Here is a 17,799-nt window from a genome sequence, read left to right on the forward strand (position 1 = left end):
AAATTAGAGGAACACAGGATAGTTTACCTCTCAGACCTGTGGAAGGGGAAGGTCTTTATGACCAAAGCAGAACTAGAGATCATTACTGATCACAAAATAGAAAATTTCGATTATACTAAACTGAAAAGTTTTTGTACAAACAAAACTAATGCAGACAAGATTAGAAGGGAAGCAATAAACTGGGAAAATATTTTTACAGTCAAAGGTTCTGATAAAGGCCTCATTTCCAAAATATATAGAGAATTAACTCTAATTTATGAAAAATCAAGCCATTCTCCAATTGAAAAATGGTCAAAGGATATGAACAGACAATTCTCAGATGAAGAAATTGAAACTATTTCTAGTCATATGAAAAGATGCTCCAAGTCATTATTAATCAGAGAAATGCAAATTAAGACAACTCTAAGATACCACTACACACCTGTCAGATTGGCTAAGATGACAGGAAAAAATAATGATGATTGTTGGAGGGGATGCGGGAAAACTGGGACATTGATGCATTGTTGGTGGAGTTGTGAATGAATCCAACCATTTTGGAGAGTAGTCTGGAACTATGCTCAAAAAGTTATCAAACTGTGCATACCCTTTGATCCAGCAGTGTTACTACTGGGATTATATCCCAAAGAGATTATAAAGAAGGGAAAGGGATCTGTATGTGCACGAATGTTTGTGGCAGCCCTTTTTGTAGTTGCTAAAAACTGGAAACTGAATGGATGTCCATCAGTTGGAGAATGGCTGAATAAATTATGGTATATGAATATTATGGAATATTACTGTTCTGTAAGAAATGACCAACAGGATGATTTCAGAAAGGCCTTGAGAGACTTACACGAACTGATGCTGAGTGAAATGAGCAGGACCATTATATACTTCAACAACAATACTATATGATGACCAGCTCTGATGGACCAGGCCATCCTCAGCAATGAGATCAACCAAATCATTTCCAAAGGAGCAGTAATGAACTGAACCAGCTGTGCCCAGAAAAAGAACTCTGGGAGATGACTAAAAACCATTACATTGAATTCACAATCCCTGTATTTATGCACACCTGCATTTTTGATTTCCTTCACAAGCTAATTGTACAATATTTCAGAGTCTGATTCTTTTTGTACAGCAAAATAAGGTTTTGGTCATGTATACTTATTGTGTATCTAATTTATATTTTAATATATTTAACATCTACTGGTCATCCTGCCATCTAGGGGAGGGGGTGGGGGGGTAAGAGGTGAAAAATTGGAACAAGAGGTTTGGCAATTGTTAATGCTGTAAAGTTACCCATGCATATATCCTGTAAATAAAAGGCTATTAAAAAAAAATCTTACTTCCAACTATCATTTTCAAGTCTACAACCTCAAATAATTTACATTCTACTGAAGGAAGGAGGCATATTTGAATTTTTCTAATACTTAATGGAAAATTCCAAGCAATAGAGGTTCTTCTAAATCATGGACTCATAAATTTATGATTAGAAGGGATCATAAAGATGATCAAGACCAACCTATGATTTTGTTAAGGAGGAAACGAAAAAAATATGAGCTCAATTTCCCAAGATCACACAGATGGTAGAATGAGGAGATAAATCCAGATTCCCTCACTCTAAATCCAACACTCTTCCAATTTTATCCCATATTACCTCTTCAAGAATATTGAAGATTTTATACTATTCTGTGTCTGAGCTACAGAAATGGCACTTGTTCTTAAGTTTGCCCTGAGTTCCCAATTTATTTATGTTCTCAGAAAGATTTTCAAATTTAATATAAATTTATGAATTAAAATGAGTAATTTACCACTCTCAAAATCAATTTTAAACTCAGTCCACTATTTATAACTATATCTTCTCCATTTCTCCCTTAAAGTTTTGCTTATCTTTTCTCTTGGTCCTTAATAAATTATCCTAATGATAGCATCTGCCTTGAAGTTAATAACCTGTCAAAAAGAATTAGATTTGTTTCCTGAATTTAGCATTACTGCATACAGGACCATGGAGACAAGAGGAACATTTTAAGAAGCAGTTTGATTTTTAAGATAGGCATTTTGTAATCTGGTTTTAATTTATTAAAAATTCCTTCTCAATATACACGTAGAATGCTCTTCACCACCACACACATCAAACACAATAAACTATAAGTAAAAAAAATAAACATTGCTATAAGTCAGGTCAAATAAATGCTGAGGATTTTATTCAATCCTGCAAAAAAAAATCCAATTAAAGCACCTCTGGAAAAAGATATTTTAAGACAAAGATTTTAAAAACATGTTTATCATTCCTAATGCTGTGATATTGAATAAATTACATTGATTAAAAAAATGATTTGAATTTATAGGTATGTAGGGAACTACTTTTAGTTAAGTACCTCTTTAGGCAAATTTACAAGATAAACAAATAAAAGGACAGCTAGGTAATGCAATTCATAGTGCACTAAGCTTGGACATAGAAAGATTCATCTTCCTGAGTTCACAACCAGCTTTAGAAACCTGTTATTTAAAGTGACCCTGGGAAAGTCACTTAACTCTGTGTGTCTCAGCTTCCTCATCTATAAAATGATCTAAAGAAAGAACAGCAAACTACTCCAGAATCATTCCCAAGTAGACCCCTAACTATGGATGAGGAGGAAATTCATCTACTTGAAAAACACAATTGAAATGCCTAAACAATAGCAACTATAGCAACAATGGTCCACTTATCAATTTTAACCAGATTAGTGTAGCTCATTCATTTTTTGAACAATTTCATTTTGTAACATCTATGAAATTAGACTTTCAGAAAGGAATGTTAAAAATGTCCCATCTTGGGGAGTGGAGCCAAGATGGCAGAGAAGGCATACTTGATTTTCTAAGCTCTCTTACACTCTCAACCAATTATTAAATTCAGCCTCAAAAAACCACTTAACTGGTAAAACCCACGAAGACTAGAAATATAACAACTTACTAGCCAAAGATAATCTGGAATTTTGTCAGAAAATGTTTGTCCTTAGGGGCCAGCGAGAAGATCAACACAAGTAGGGAGAGATCCAGAGGCTACCATATTGTGCAGACAGGGTAAGAGTGGTCTCTGTGGTTAGAAAATTACAGAGACTACACTGGCAAAACTGTAATTCCGCAGAGAAATCAAAGCTATTCTAAAAAACACCAGACCCTAACAGGATCTGCCTTTACCCACCCAAAAGCAGAAATGACTCAACATAGATCACAGCACAACTGTGCATCCAACCCACATTACAGGGTTTTTCCTTGACGCAATTATGAACCTGCACAGCAGAAGGGGCACAGCCTGGGGCAGCCTCTAATCTGCACAGTGAGGGCCTTGGCCTGGAGCAATAGAACTGCTGCAGTGTAATTTGCTTCAAAGCAGAGACACTTTAGGTCTGAGCTGGGCTATTTGCTGGTCAGCTGCTAATACCTACAGCCCCACTGGGAAGTTTGTCCTGGGGTAGTGACACATTCACTGCTTAGTCTCTAGCCTTAGGGCAGTAACTAAACCACACAGCAGGGTTCTCCACTGGGCACTTCTGTAGCTCTTGCCCATGCTGAATCACTTCTGGTTGGGGGGGCAGGAACTTTTGCCCAGAGCACTCCCGTAACTGGCTGCTTTCAGCCTGTTTTATATCTTTCCCTGCTTTTCAGAGGAAGCTGGTAGCCCCCTTACCCTGAAGGCAGACCCTAAAAGCTTTAAAAATGAGTAAAAAAATCAAAAGGACAATCGATAGCTTCTTTATAGAAAAGAGCATATTTGCAACCCCAAGGAGACTAAAAGCAAACAGTCTCCAGACAATATCCCAAAGGGGAATGTTACCTGTTCCCCTTTACATAACACTTACCTAGAAGAGACTCTTAAAAGTCTCAAAAGAGAGTTAGAAGAAAAATGAGGAAAGTAAAGAGAAGCTTTGCAAAAAAGTAAAAACTTCCTGAAAAATGAATTGGAAAAGGTAAAAAATTCCCAGGAAGTGCAGGGAAACAGAATTTCTGAATTGGAAATCCCAGTATAAAATCCCAGATATTCACAATAAAGTAGGATTTGTGAATGGCAAAAAGAAAATAATTCACTAAAAAAAATTAGTGAGATGGAAAAAAAATTCCATAGAGCAAAACAACTCATTTAAAAACTCAATTGGACACATACAAAAAGAAGTATAAAAAAAAGCTAGTGAAGAAAATAACTCATTAAAAATCAGAACTGAACAAATAGAAACCAATAATTCATTGAGGCATTGAGAATCAGTCAAGCAAGACCAAAAAAATGAAAAAGTAGAGAAAAGCATCAAATATCTACTTGGGAAAAATGACAGACTTGGAAAATAGATTAAGGAGAGATAATCTGAGGATTATCGGACTTTCATGAAAAAAAAAGAGCCTAGAAATTACTTTACAAGAAATCATCAAAGAGAACTGTCCAGAGGTAATAGAATCAGAAGGTAAAATAGGCATTTAAAGAATTCATCAAACACCTTCTGAAAAAGACTCTGAAATAAAAACTCCAAGGAATACTGTGGCCAAATTTCAGAACTATCAGACTAAGAAAAAAATATTAGAAGCAGCCAGAAAAGAACAATTCAGAAACAAAGATGCCACAATAAGAATCACCCAAGATCTGGCTGCCTCCACATTAAAGGATCAAAGGGCCTGGAATCTGATATATCAAAAGACAAAAGAACTTGGAATGCAGCCAAGAATAAACTACCCAGCCTAGGTGAGCATTTTCTTCCAAGGAAGAAGATGGACATTTAATGAAACTGATAAATTCCATTTATCTCTAAGGAAAAAAACCAGAACTAAACAAAAAATCTGATCCCCAACCATAGGACTCAAGAGAAGCAGGAAAGGTAAAAGGAACTCTTGAGAACTGTATTCCTGTTGTGGATATACAAAAAAGACTATATGTGTAATTTATTTTTACTGATATAACATGAAAAAGGGAAGAACATCTGGAAATGGGATAATATCAGAAAAGGGGGAAAGGGGAGATAGAAAGAGGGAAACTACATCCAACAAAGACACAAAGGAAACTTATCACATCTGAGGGAATTTAGAGAGGGGGAGGAACAATATGTGAATTTTACTCTCATCAGAGTTGGCTCAAAGAGAAAATTATTGACACACTTGTTATAAAGAAAATCTTCTCTCACCTCATTAAAAAGAGAGAGAGGAAAAGGCAACAGGAAAAGAGTAATAAGGGAAGGGTACAAGAAAGGGGAAGAAATTCAAAAAGGGGTTGGAGGGATCCTAAAGAGGGTGAATGTCATGAGTGGGGCACATAAGTTTAAAACTGGGAAAGAGCGTTGGGAGGGGCAAGAAAAAGAAAACATTAATCTGGCAATAATAAGATGGCAGGAAATATAATATTAGTAATTTTAACCTTAAATGTGAATGAGATGAACTCTCCCATAAAGCAAAGGTGGAGAGCAGACTGGATCAAAAGTCAGAACCCTACAATATGTTGTTTACAGAAAACACATTTAAAACAGGAAAATAGATACATACAGAGTAAAGGTAAAAGGCTGGAACAGAATCTATTATGCTTCAGGTGAAGTAAAAAAACCAGGGGTAGCCATCCTTATCTTAGATCAAGCAAAAGTAAAAATTGATCTAATTAAAAGAGATAAGATAAAATTGTATCTTGCTAAAGGGTAGCATAGACAATGAAGCAATATCAATACTAAACATAGATGCACCAAGTGGTATAGCATCTAAGTTCCTAAAGGAGAAGTTAAGAGAGTTGCAAGAAGAAATAGACAGCAAAACTGTAAGAGTGGGAGATCTCAACCTTGCACTCTCAGAATTAGATAAATCCAACCATAAAACAAATAAGAAAGAAATTAAAGAGGTAAACAGAATATTAGAAAAAATAGGAATGATAAATATCTTTGGAGAAAACTGAATGGAGACAGAAAGGAATACACTTTCTTCTCAGCAGTTCATGGAATCTATTCAAAAATTGATCATATATTAGGACAAAAAGACCTCAAAATTAAATGCAAGGAGGCAGAAATAGTAAATGCTTTATTTTCAGATCACAATGCAATAAAAACTACATTTAACAAAAAGTTAGGGGTAAATAGACCAAAAAGTATTGGAAACTAAATAATCTCATCTTAAAGAATGATTGGGTGAAAGAGCAAGTTATAAACACAATTAATAATTTCACTGAAGTTAATGACAACAATGAGACATCATAACAAAATTTGTGGGATGCAGCCAAAGCAGTAATAATGAGAATTTTATATATTTAGAGGCTTACTTGAATAAAATAGAGAAACACAAGATCAATGAATTGGGCTTACAACTTAAAAAGCTAGAAAAAGACCAAATTAAAAACCCCCAATCAAATATTAAACTTGAAATTCTAAAATTAAAAGGAGAAAGTAATAATATTGAAAGTAAAAAAAAAAACTATTGAATTAATAAATAGAACTAAGAGTTGGTTTTATGAAAAAAAAATAGATAATCCTTTGGTAAATCTGATTAGAAAAAAAGAGAGAGGAAAATCAAATTAATAGTCTTAACAATGAGAAGGGACAACTTTCTACCAATGAAGAGGAAATTAGAGAAATAATAAGGAGTTACTTTGCCCAACTTTATGCCAATAAAATTGATAACCTAAGTGATATGGATTACTACCTCCAAAAATACAAGCTTCTCAGATTAACAGAGGAGGAAGTAAATTGCTTAAATAGTCCCATTTCAGAAAAAGAAATAGAACAAGCTATTAACCAACTCTCTAAGAAAAAATCCCCAGGACTAGATGGATTTACATGTGAATTCTACCAAACATTTAAAGAACACTTAGCCACAATGTTGTATAAACTTTTTAAAAAATAGGGAATGAAGGAGTCCTACCAAATTCCTTTTATGCCACAGACATGGTACTGTTATCTAAACCAAGTAGGTTGAAAACAGAGAAAGAAAATTATAGACCAATCTTCCTAATGAATATTGATGCTAAAATCTAAAATAAGATATTAGCAAAAAAACTACAGAAATTCATCCCCAGGATGATCATCACCATGATGAAGTAGGATTTATACCAGCAATGCAGGGCTGGTTCAATATTAGGAAAAGTATTAATATAATTGGCCATATTAATAAGCAATTTAACAAAAACCATATCATCATCTCAATAGATGCAGAAAAAGTATTTGATAAAATCCAACATCCATCCCTATTAAAAGCATTTGAGAATCTAGGAATAAATGGACTTTTCCTTAAAATAATCAATAGCATTTTTTAAAAACCATCAGTAGGCATCATATGCAATGGGGAAAAACTGCAACCATTCCCAATAAGATCAGGAGTGAAACAAGGTTGCACAATATCACCATTACTATTCAATATTGTATTAGAAATGCTAGCTTTGGTAATAAGAGTTGAGAAAGAGATTAAAGGAATTAAAGCAGGCAATGAGGAAACCAAATTATCACTCTTTGCTGATGATATGATGGTATACTTAGAGAACCCTAGAGATTCTACTAAAAAGTTATTAGAAATAATCCACACCTTTAGCAAAGTTGCAGGATACAAAATAAACCCACATAAGTCATCAGCATTCTTATATATCACTAACAAAATTAAAAAGTCAGAGTTACAAGGAGAAATTCCATTTAAAGTAACTACTGATAGTATAAAATACTTTGGAATCTATCTGCCAGGGGAAAATCAGAAACTTTATGAGCAAACCTATAAAACACTCTCCAAACAAATTAAGTCTGATCTAATCAATTGGAAAAATATTAAATGCTCTTGGACAGGGTGAGCAAATATAATAAATATGACAATACTAACTAAACTATTCCATTTTCTTAGCACTATACCAATCAGACCCCCAAAAAACTATTTTAATGACCTAAAAAAATAACAATAACAACATAGTTCATATAGAAAAACAAAAGGTCAAGAATTTCAAGGAAATTTATGAAAAAAAAATCAAATGAAGATGGCCTAGCTGTAACAGATCTAAAATTATATTATAAAGCAGGAATTGCCAAAACCATTTGGTATTGGCTAAGGAATAGATTAGCTGATCAGTGGAATAGGTTAGGTTCAAAGGAAAAAAAGTCAATAACTTTAATACTCTAGTGTTTGACAAACCCAAAGTCCCCAGCTTTTGGGATAAGAACACCATGTTTGACAAAAATTGCTGGGAAAATTGGAAACTCGTAAAGCAGAAACTAGGCATTGACCCACACTTAACATCGTACACCAAGATAAGGTCAAAATTGGTTCATGACCTAGACATAAAGAATGAGATTATAAATAAATTAGAGGAACACAGGATAGTTTACCTCTCAGACCTGTGGAAGAGGAAGGAATTTATGAACAAAGAAGAACTAGAGATCATTACTGATCACAAAATAGAAAATTTTGATTATATCAAATTAAAATGTTTTGTACAAACAAAACCAATTCAGACAAGATTAGAAGGGAAGAAATGAACTGAGAAAACAGTTTTACAGTCAAAGATTCTGATAAAGGGCTCATTTCCATAATATATACAGAGTTGACTCTAACTTATAAGAAATCAAGCCATTCTCCAAATGATAAGTGGTCAAAGGATATGAACAGATAATTCTCAGATGAAGAAATTGAAACTATTTCTAGCTATATGAAAAGATGTTCCAAGTCATTATTAATCAGAGAAATGCAAATTAAGACAACTCTGAGATACCACTGCACACCTTTCAGACTGGCTAGAATGACAAGGAAAGATAGTGCAGAATGTTGGAGAGGATGTGGGAAAACACAAACATTAATACATTGTTGGTGGAATTGTGAATACATCCAACCATTCTAGAGAGCAATTTGGAATTATGCTCAAAAAGTTATCAAACTGTTCATACCCTTTGATCCAGCAATGTTTCTCCTGGGCTTATATCCCAAAGAGATCTTAAAGAAGAGAAAGGGACCTGTATGTGCAAGAATGTTTGTGGTAGTCCTCTTTATAGTGGCCAGAAATTGGAAACTGAGTAGATGCCCATCAAATGGAGAATGGCTGAATAAATTGTGGTATATGAATATTATGGAATATTATTGCTCGGTAAGAAATGACCAAAAGGATGATTTCAGAAAGGCCTGGAGAGACTTACATGAACTGAGTGAAATGAGCAGGACCAGGCGAGCATTATATACTTCAACAGCCATACTATATGATGATCAGTTCTTATGGACCTGGCCATCTTCAGCAATGAGATGAACCAAATCAGTTCTAATGAAGCAGTAATGAACTGAACCAGCTACACCCAGCAAAAGAACTCTGGGAGATGACTAAGAACTATTACATAGATTTCCCAATCCCTATATTTTTGTCGACCTGCATTTTTTTATTTCCTTCACAGGCTAATTGTACACTATTTCAGAGTCTTATCATTTTTGTACAGCAAAATAATGGTTTTGACATGTATACTTATTTTGTATTTAATTTATACTTTAACATATTTAACATGTATTAGTCATCCTGCCATCTTGGGAAGGGGATGGCCCAAAGGAGGAGAACAATTGCAACAAAAGGTTTGGCAATTGTCAATGCTGTAAAATTACCCATGCATTTAATTTGTAAATAAAAAGCTATTAATAAAAAGTCCCATCTTCTCATCCTTTATCTTGACATTGTATATTAGAAAGAATAGCAGAATTGCAATCAAAGTTTCAACATTCAAATCACACCCTTGCTTCTTGCTGTCTTTATAGTTTAATGAAACTACTTTGCTTCTCTGAATCTGTTTCTTCATTTGAAAATGAAGGGAATAAACTATCCAATCTTTAATTTCCCTGGAAAGGAGTGATTCAAGATGAGATAGAGTAGACAGGTGTTTTTCTGAGCTCTTCCTGACATCCTTCATATCAACACCAGATCGAACATCTGAATTGGGATTGGAGTGTAATAAATTTCCACCAGAAGGTATTTTGTTAGAACTTCGGAATACACCTGTTGCAATAAATCAAAAGGGGGAAGGGAGGAGGCAGCCTACTGCAGGCATAGCAAGGGACCCAGAATACTGTGGTATCTGCTCACCAGGGAATCTACCTGGAGGTTCTTAATCAACATAGGACAGACTTGGTTATTCTATCCTGATTCAGAAGTCAGTGAATAAGTTGTGAGGCATCCAATGCAAATATAAAAGGCAAAAATTGAGTCTCTGAATCCCAGAATAATGGGAGACTTGATCATGTCCACCCAACATCAGAAGAAAGTAAGCAGCACCCAACTTTATACAGAAGTAGTAGAGGGAAGGGGGAAAGAAAGGGAGAGGATAAAAAAGTGAAAACAGAACATGGGGAAAAGTATAGGAAAGAGTGAGGGGCTGTAAAAGGGGAGGAATATTTGAGGAAGATTGTGGTTAGAAGCAAAATACTGAGGAGGAGGAAAAGGGGGAAAAGAAAGAGAAAATTACAAACTATGGAAAACAAGATGGCAGGAAATACAAATAGTTTTCAATGTTTGTAAGTTTTTATATACCATATTACCCAAAAAAATCTTGTACATAAAAGGTACACCAAAAATTTTCTTTGAATGAATGATCCAAAATATTTTACTTTTAATCTTGTTTTTTTTAAGTTTCTCATATGCTTATATTAGCAATTTTATCATGTGCTTACATACAATTAGGGTTACAAAATATTCATATTCGCTAACAGCATGATCCTAATACCTGAACCATATTTGGATCATAAGATAATAGATTTAGAAGAGTGTCCCTATCGTCTTCTCTTTTGTCACACAAATAAAGAGTCAGAGAAGTTGCTATTGTACAAGGCACATAGTCTATATTGCAAATAAAGTGGTAAACTCACTTGTTTGATGCCCTCCACTTTGGTCATTCCATGTGCATCTCTTCCCCCTTTTCTAGATGTATTTCTTTCCACCTTCACTTCTCAAAATCCTTTTGTCAAAATTTAAACCATACACTCTCTCCTTAGTTAGGCATAGATGCATAATGAATATTAGTTTCACCTAATCATTTCTCTGAAAATATTGGCTAATATAGCGTTACCTTATGGGCCTTAATTTTTACATTTTATTACTTATGAAAATGTCTCACCATCCAATGCAACCAATATATTTTAAACAACCCGGGCTGGTATGTTATGTCTAAACTTTAGAAGTAATCCCAATTATTAATTGTAAAGAACCTAGGAAAACAATTAGTCTCCATGGTTTCTTGGCTCATTTGATCTTTTGGAAAAAAAACAAACAAAAAAAATACAAAAGTAATAAAAAAGTTTTTCCTGTCTAGGTTTTGTCTCATTTCTAATGGAAGGAGACGGTGTTTGGCAATCTATAAATTAATGCCTTTTAAACTCAAAATTGCTATGAATTATTTTTATGAATCATCAGGAAAATGCTATGATTGGTTTCATCTCAGGAGGTTTAGAGATTGGAAAATAAATCATTCTATTTCCCTAAATCAATAGTCCTTTGGTGGCAGCTACTCAATGGATACAAAATGCTGGTTTATGCACATTGTCCTAGTTTGAGAGTATAAGCCTCTTTACTTTGGTCAGATATCCATAACTGTTGGTAGAGTCACTGAAGTATAGTTATTTTTTTTTCCTGGATTTGGATTATATATTACACACACACACACACACACACACACACACACACACACACATTGAAATGATTAATTTTGCTATGTGAAAAGTAGTGACTGCATTAAAGTATTTATATTAAAATGTAGAAATAACGATGATTGTCAGCTAGGACTCTCCATTTTTATAATTTTTTAATTTCATGAGGACCATTGAAGAGCTCCTTCTGGGAATATTATCTCATATATATAATTTCAAAGGAAAACTTCAAATATAGAATTAATTGTAATTTTTGAAATATAGATAAGGTGGAATAATAAAAGGAGAACTGAGAAAGGTACTCCTGGGAGCTTGTGATGGAGGCTAATTTAGGGCTCTGCCTATTGAGCTGAGTGAAAATAAAAGAATAAATCTATTTCTTTGTATCTCAGTTTTCTTGCCTATGAAATGAGAGAGTTGGGTATATAATCTCCAACCTCTCTTCTACTTATTACACTTTTTTCTGTATGTAACCATAGCAACAGGATTCTATATTTGTGTTTATTATTCATCTATCTATATTACATAGATAAATACACACACAAACACATTATGGCCAACTCTTCATTATCCCTTTTTGGGATTTTCTCAGCAAAGGTACTGGAGAAGTTTATAATTTCATTCTCCAGCTCATTTCTATAGATGGGAAAACTGAGTCAAACCATGGTAATTGACTTACCCAGCTAGTAAGTGTTTGAGATAAGATTTGAATGCAGAGCTTCCTGACTCTAGGTCTCAAATTCTTTTCATTTCATTACATAACTTTGCTATATGTATTTTTATTATATATAATGGACAGATATGTAACCTTTTTTCCCTTTGGCACATGAGATTTAAACACGGAGATGCTCTTAAGGGGAAGATTTAATATACCCAATTTGCCTAAAGCATAAGTGGAGGTAGTACACTTTGAATGGCTTCCTGTGTCTTTAAAACTGGAGTAAAAGAGCCATTCACTCTCATTTCAACTATGGTCCTTTTTTCCATCTACTTTTCTATTAAATATCTTTTTTTACCAAATATCTACTGCATCCAACATGAATGACAATTCAGCTTGCAAGATGGAAAATTATATTCCCTTGCTCTTCTTCTTTTATGCCGTCTCCAAGAAATGGGATGCAGGGAATTATTTTCTGTTTTTTGTTGTTTGTCCTCAGATTCAGGTACTACAAATGATCAGCATGGGGCCAGGTATTTGTCCATTTTATTACTGGAACCAAGAAGGGACTATGTACTGACTGGGTTATTCAGAGAAAAGGCAGAGTGCCTCGGACTCAACATTTTGAACCTAGAATTCTTACAGTGCTATGGGAACTGGAGTAAGTTTTGAAACTGATCGTCTTCCCCTCTGAAAGTGTATTGTGGTGCAATAGGAGAAAAATTAAGTCTTTTATGTGTTAAGGTAGTAAATTTGTATACTTATGATTATTTCTTCTGAAGTAAATTTTTTGAGTATGAAAGCTAATCTGACTACTAAAAACTATTGGAACTAGAAGGAAATATCATTGTTGGGTGTGGGAGCCATTGGCAAAGAGCTTAAAGCCCCCTTATCTTAAGGATATTGAAGAAATATGGGGGAATAGATAGAACCTAATCTACCTCATCTTCTGATGATGGAGATCACTGTATTTAGTGTGTATATATATTTTGTATACATATTATGTGTATGTGTATATATGTGTGTATTTATACACACATTGCACAAACCCATATATAATATGTATTGTTTATGCATTTATGCATTTATGTTTAAGATGGCATATAAATTTCCCTCGGTTCTGTTATGTCTGTGGTAGAACAAATAAGATAATAATCCATTCTTAATAGTTTTGTTCCTCATCTTTTTTTTTAATAGGCTTTAAAAAGAAAGAAATGTTGGAAAGAAATCCATAGTTTGAAACTATGGATGCTGAATTCTTGACATTTCCCCCTTTTTCTTAACAAAAAAAATATGAAAAAAATCTTACTTTTCTATAAAAGCCATATTATATACTTCACATGAACTTTACAATTTTTTTCTTTTTACTTTGCAAGCATTCCCCCCCTTCCCCCCCACCACCTCACCCTGGTTCATTTTTTTTTATTATTATGCTCAGGGATTAAAACAGGAATTCTCAGACACTAACTTAATACTTAAAAATTCAAATGAGCATTAACTAGATTTTGTCTGAAAGAATAAAGCTTCTGCTTTATATTTTAAAAGCTCAGAAGTGTAGTTACATCTTATCTCTGGGATCCAAAAATAATCTGTATTTTAATAGATACTTGAACAATTCCTTTTTGCAAAAAAGAAAAAAAATTAAATATATATATTTCAAAGTCAGGACTTTTATGAAGTATTTTGAGGGAATTGTGCTTTCATAAAAGTTGTCAGACAGAAGTCTCGTTTCTTCCTCGAACAAGTGCAATGGCAAGGAAGACAGGGAGAGAGGGAGGTAGACAAGGAGGGAGAGGAGACAGAGATAGAGACACAGAGAGAGGCAGAGAAACAAAGATAGACAGAGAAGGGGGGAATGAGAGAAAGAGACAAAGGCAACAAAATAGACAGAAAGAAACCCTCTTACATCATCAGGTTATATGTCCAAGCATTTTTTTCCCTCTCCACAGCTCTATTTTTATAGAGAAAAAAGCAGACTGGTCATTTTATATTGAAGTTCAAGTTGGTCAAATGACTTGTTTAAGATCATCTAGGGAGAATGGGAGAGATGGGATTAGAGTTTGCTATCCAGCTCCCACAATATTCTTTCCACTATACTCTCCACTCTCATATTTTTTTTTATCAGTATCTACATGTAGAGGACTGAAACTCTTGAGTCAATGCACTGAGGTCAGTTCGAGCACTTAAGGCTGGACAATACTTTGTGGGCATGTGCTTGGGGAATGGCCCTTCCCACTATCCTGTGCTGGCTCCATAATTGGTGTATGCAGAGAATTGTATCAGGGACTAGGGGGTGGAGTAAGACTAACCATAGTCACTTTGATGGTAGACAAGGAAGAAGGAGGTAGCAGAGATTTTGCTTCCATCAAATTCAATCCTACCTCTAAAGATGAAGAATAAAGACTAAGGACTTTTGCTTATCCTGACTCTGGCTGATTCTAAGGTATCCAGGATGCTAAAGTGGTCATCACATCTACATAAAAAAGTAAGTAATTGATTAGTCATTTAACAGGAATTTTTAGAGACTTACTTTGAGCCAGGCACTGTGCTAATAAAAACAAACAAAGAAATAAAAAAAAAAAAAAACTGTCCCTACTCTTAATAACTTAATATTCCAATTCAGGCAATAAAAAATAACAGGTATATACAAAATATATTCATGAAACATAATGCAGCCCTATGTATAATCTAAGCATGTCCAGTTCTCTTTAGGAATCTTTGGAAGATGTCCAGATTTCCTAACATGGAGGACTCTGTGTCCCAACTGCATACATTACATGGACCTCTTATTGACTTAAATGCAAAGCAGACAAAAACAGAGGGATTCGAAATGCTATATAGTGGTTCACATTCATTTCCCAGAGTTCTTTCCCTGGATGTAGCTGGTTCTATTCATTTTTGCACTATTGGAACTAATTTAGTTCATCTCATTGTTGAAGGGGGCCATATCCATCAGAATTGATCATCATATAACATTGTTGCTAAAATATATAATGATCTCCTGGTCCTGCTCATTTCACTCAGCATCAGTTCATGTAATTCTCTATAAGCTTCTCTAAAATCATGCTGCTGGTCATTTCTTATAGAATAATAATATTCCATAATGTTCATATACCACAATTTATTGAACCATTCTCCAATTGATGGGCATCTACTCAGTTTCCAGTTTCTGGCCACTACAAAAAGGGCTTCCACAAACATTCTTGCACATACAGGTCCCTTTCCCTTCTTTAAGATCACTTTGGGATATAAGCCCAGTAGTAACACTGCTAGATCAAATGGTATGCACAGTTTGATAACTTTTTGAGCATAGTTCCAAATTGCTCTCCAGATGGTTGGATGTATACACAATTCCACCAACAATGTATCAGTGTCCCAGTTTTCCCACATCCCCTCCAACATTCAGCATTATCTTTTCCTGTCATCCTAGCCAATCTGACAGCTGTGTAGTGGTATCTCAGAGTTGTCTTAATTTGCATTTCTCTGATTAATAACGACTTAGAGGATCTTTTCACATGGCTGGAAATAGTTTCAATTTTTTCATCTGAAAATTGTCTATATATCCTTTGAGCATTTATCAATTGGAGAATGACTTGATTTCTTGTAAATTAAAGTCAGTTCTCTATATATTTTGGAAATGACATTTTTATCAGAACCTTTGACTGTAAAAATGTTTTCTCTTTTATTATCTCCCTTCTAATCTTGTCTGCATTAGTTTTGCTTGTACAAACACTTTTCAATTTGATATAATCAAAATTTTCTATTTTGTGATCAATAATGATCTCTAATTCTTCTTTGGTCACAAATTCCTTCCTCCTCCACAGGTCTGAGAGGTAAACTATCCTATATTTGAAGTTTTTATTTTCAAAAAATATGCAAGGGTCAACACTGACCCTTGAACAAAACTTCTGTTGTAATTTCTACCCTTCCTCCCCACCCCCTCTCTTAGAGGCTAAGTTGTTGTGATATAGGGGCCACATGCCAGTGGCTGCTGGAAGTCTAATTCAGACCTGTAGAATGGATCTCTTCATGTGAGAGGATGATGACAATGACAAAAGGAAACTGAGAGGCAATTACATCCTCTGACCTCTCCTCTTCCCTCTTGCCTCCAATTTATGTCATTCCCAATTCACAAAAACATCTGTATACATAGAGGGTGCTTTGCAACTCCTTCAAGTGTTATGATTCACAGTTATGGATGTTATTGGAGAATTGACCTGCCCTTTCACCTAGGCATGGTCCTTAATAGTAAGTAATCCAATAAATATTAAACATGGAAAAATATATGTTAACTCCAAATATAGGTATACATATTTATACAATTATCTTGCTGCATTTTATGTACTACCAAGAAAGTCCAACAGCAAAAGATACCCAAAAAATCCATTTAAAATAACTGTTGATAATATAAAATATTTGGGAGGCTTCCTGCTAAGGGAAATTCAGGAATTATATGAATGCAACTAAAAAACACTTTGTTTTCTTTTCTTTTCTTTTTTTAAATAGCTTTTTATTTACAAGTTATATGTATGGGTAATTTTACAGCATTGACAATTGCCAAACCTTTTGTTCCAATTTTTCCCCTCCATCCCCCTACCCACTTCCCTAGATGGCAGGATGACCAGTAGATGTTAAATATATTAAAGTATAAATTAGATACACAATAAGTATACATGACCAAACCGTTATTTTGCTGTACAAAATGAATTGGACTATGAAATATTGTACAATTAGCCTGTGAAGGAAATCTATAATGCAGACAGGCAAAAATATAGGGATTGGGAATTCAATGTAATGCTTCTTAGTCATCTCTCAGAGTTCTTTCACTGGGTGTAACTGGTTCAGTTCATTACTGCTCCATTGAAACTGATTTGGGTCATCTCATTGCTAAAGATGGCCAGGTCCATCAGAATTGATCATCATATATTATTGTTGTTGAAGTATATAATGATCTCCTGGCCCTGCTTGTTTCACTTAGTATCAGTTTGTGTAAGTTTCTCCAGGCCCCTCTGAAATCATCCTGTTGGTCATTTCTTACAGAACAATAATACTCCATAATATTCATATACTACAATTTATTCAGCCATTCTCCAATTGATGGGCATCTACTCAGTTTTCCAGTTTCTGACCACTACAAAGAGGGCTGCCACAAACATTTGTGCACATACAGATCCCTTTCCCTTCTTTATGATCTCTTTGGGATATAAGCCCAGTAGTAACACTGCTGGATCAAAGGGTATCCACAGTTTGATAACATTTTGAGCATAGTTCCAAATTGCTCTCCAGAATGGTTCGATATATTCACAAGTCCATCAACAATGTATTAGTATCTATGTTTTCCCACATCCCCTCCAACATTCCACATTATCTTTCCCTGTCTTTCTAGCCAGTCTGACAGGTATGTAGTGGTATCTCAGAGTATAAAACTGCTGGAGAAATTGGAAACTAGTATTGATCCACACCTAACATTCTATAATAAGATAATATTCAAATGGGTTCATGATTTAGAAATAAAGAGTGATTGTGGGGGCAGAGCCAAGATGGTAGAGAACAGACACAACTTTTTGTGACCTCCTCTG

Source organism: Sarcophilus harrisii, chromosome 4 (genome assembly GCF_902635505.1).
Source record: "Sarcophilus harrisii chromosome 4, mSarHar1.11, whole genome shotgun sequence".
Lineage (NCBI taxonomy): Eukaryota > Metazoa > Chordata > Mammalia > Dasyuromorphia > Dasyuridae > Sarcophilus > Sarcophilus harrisii.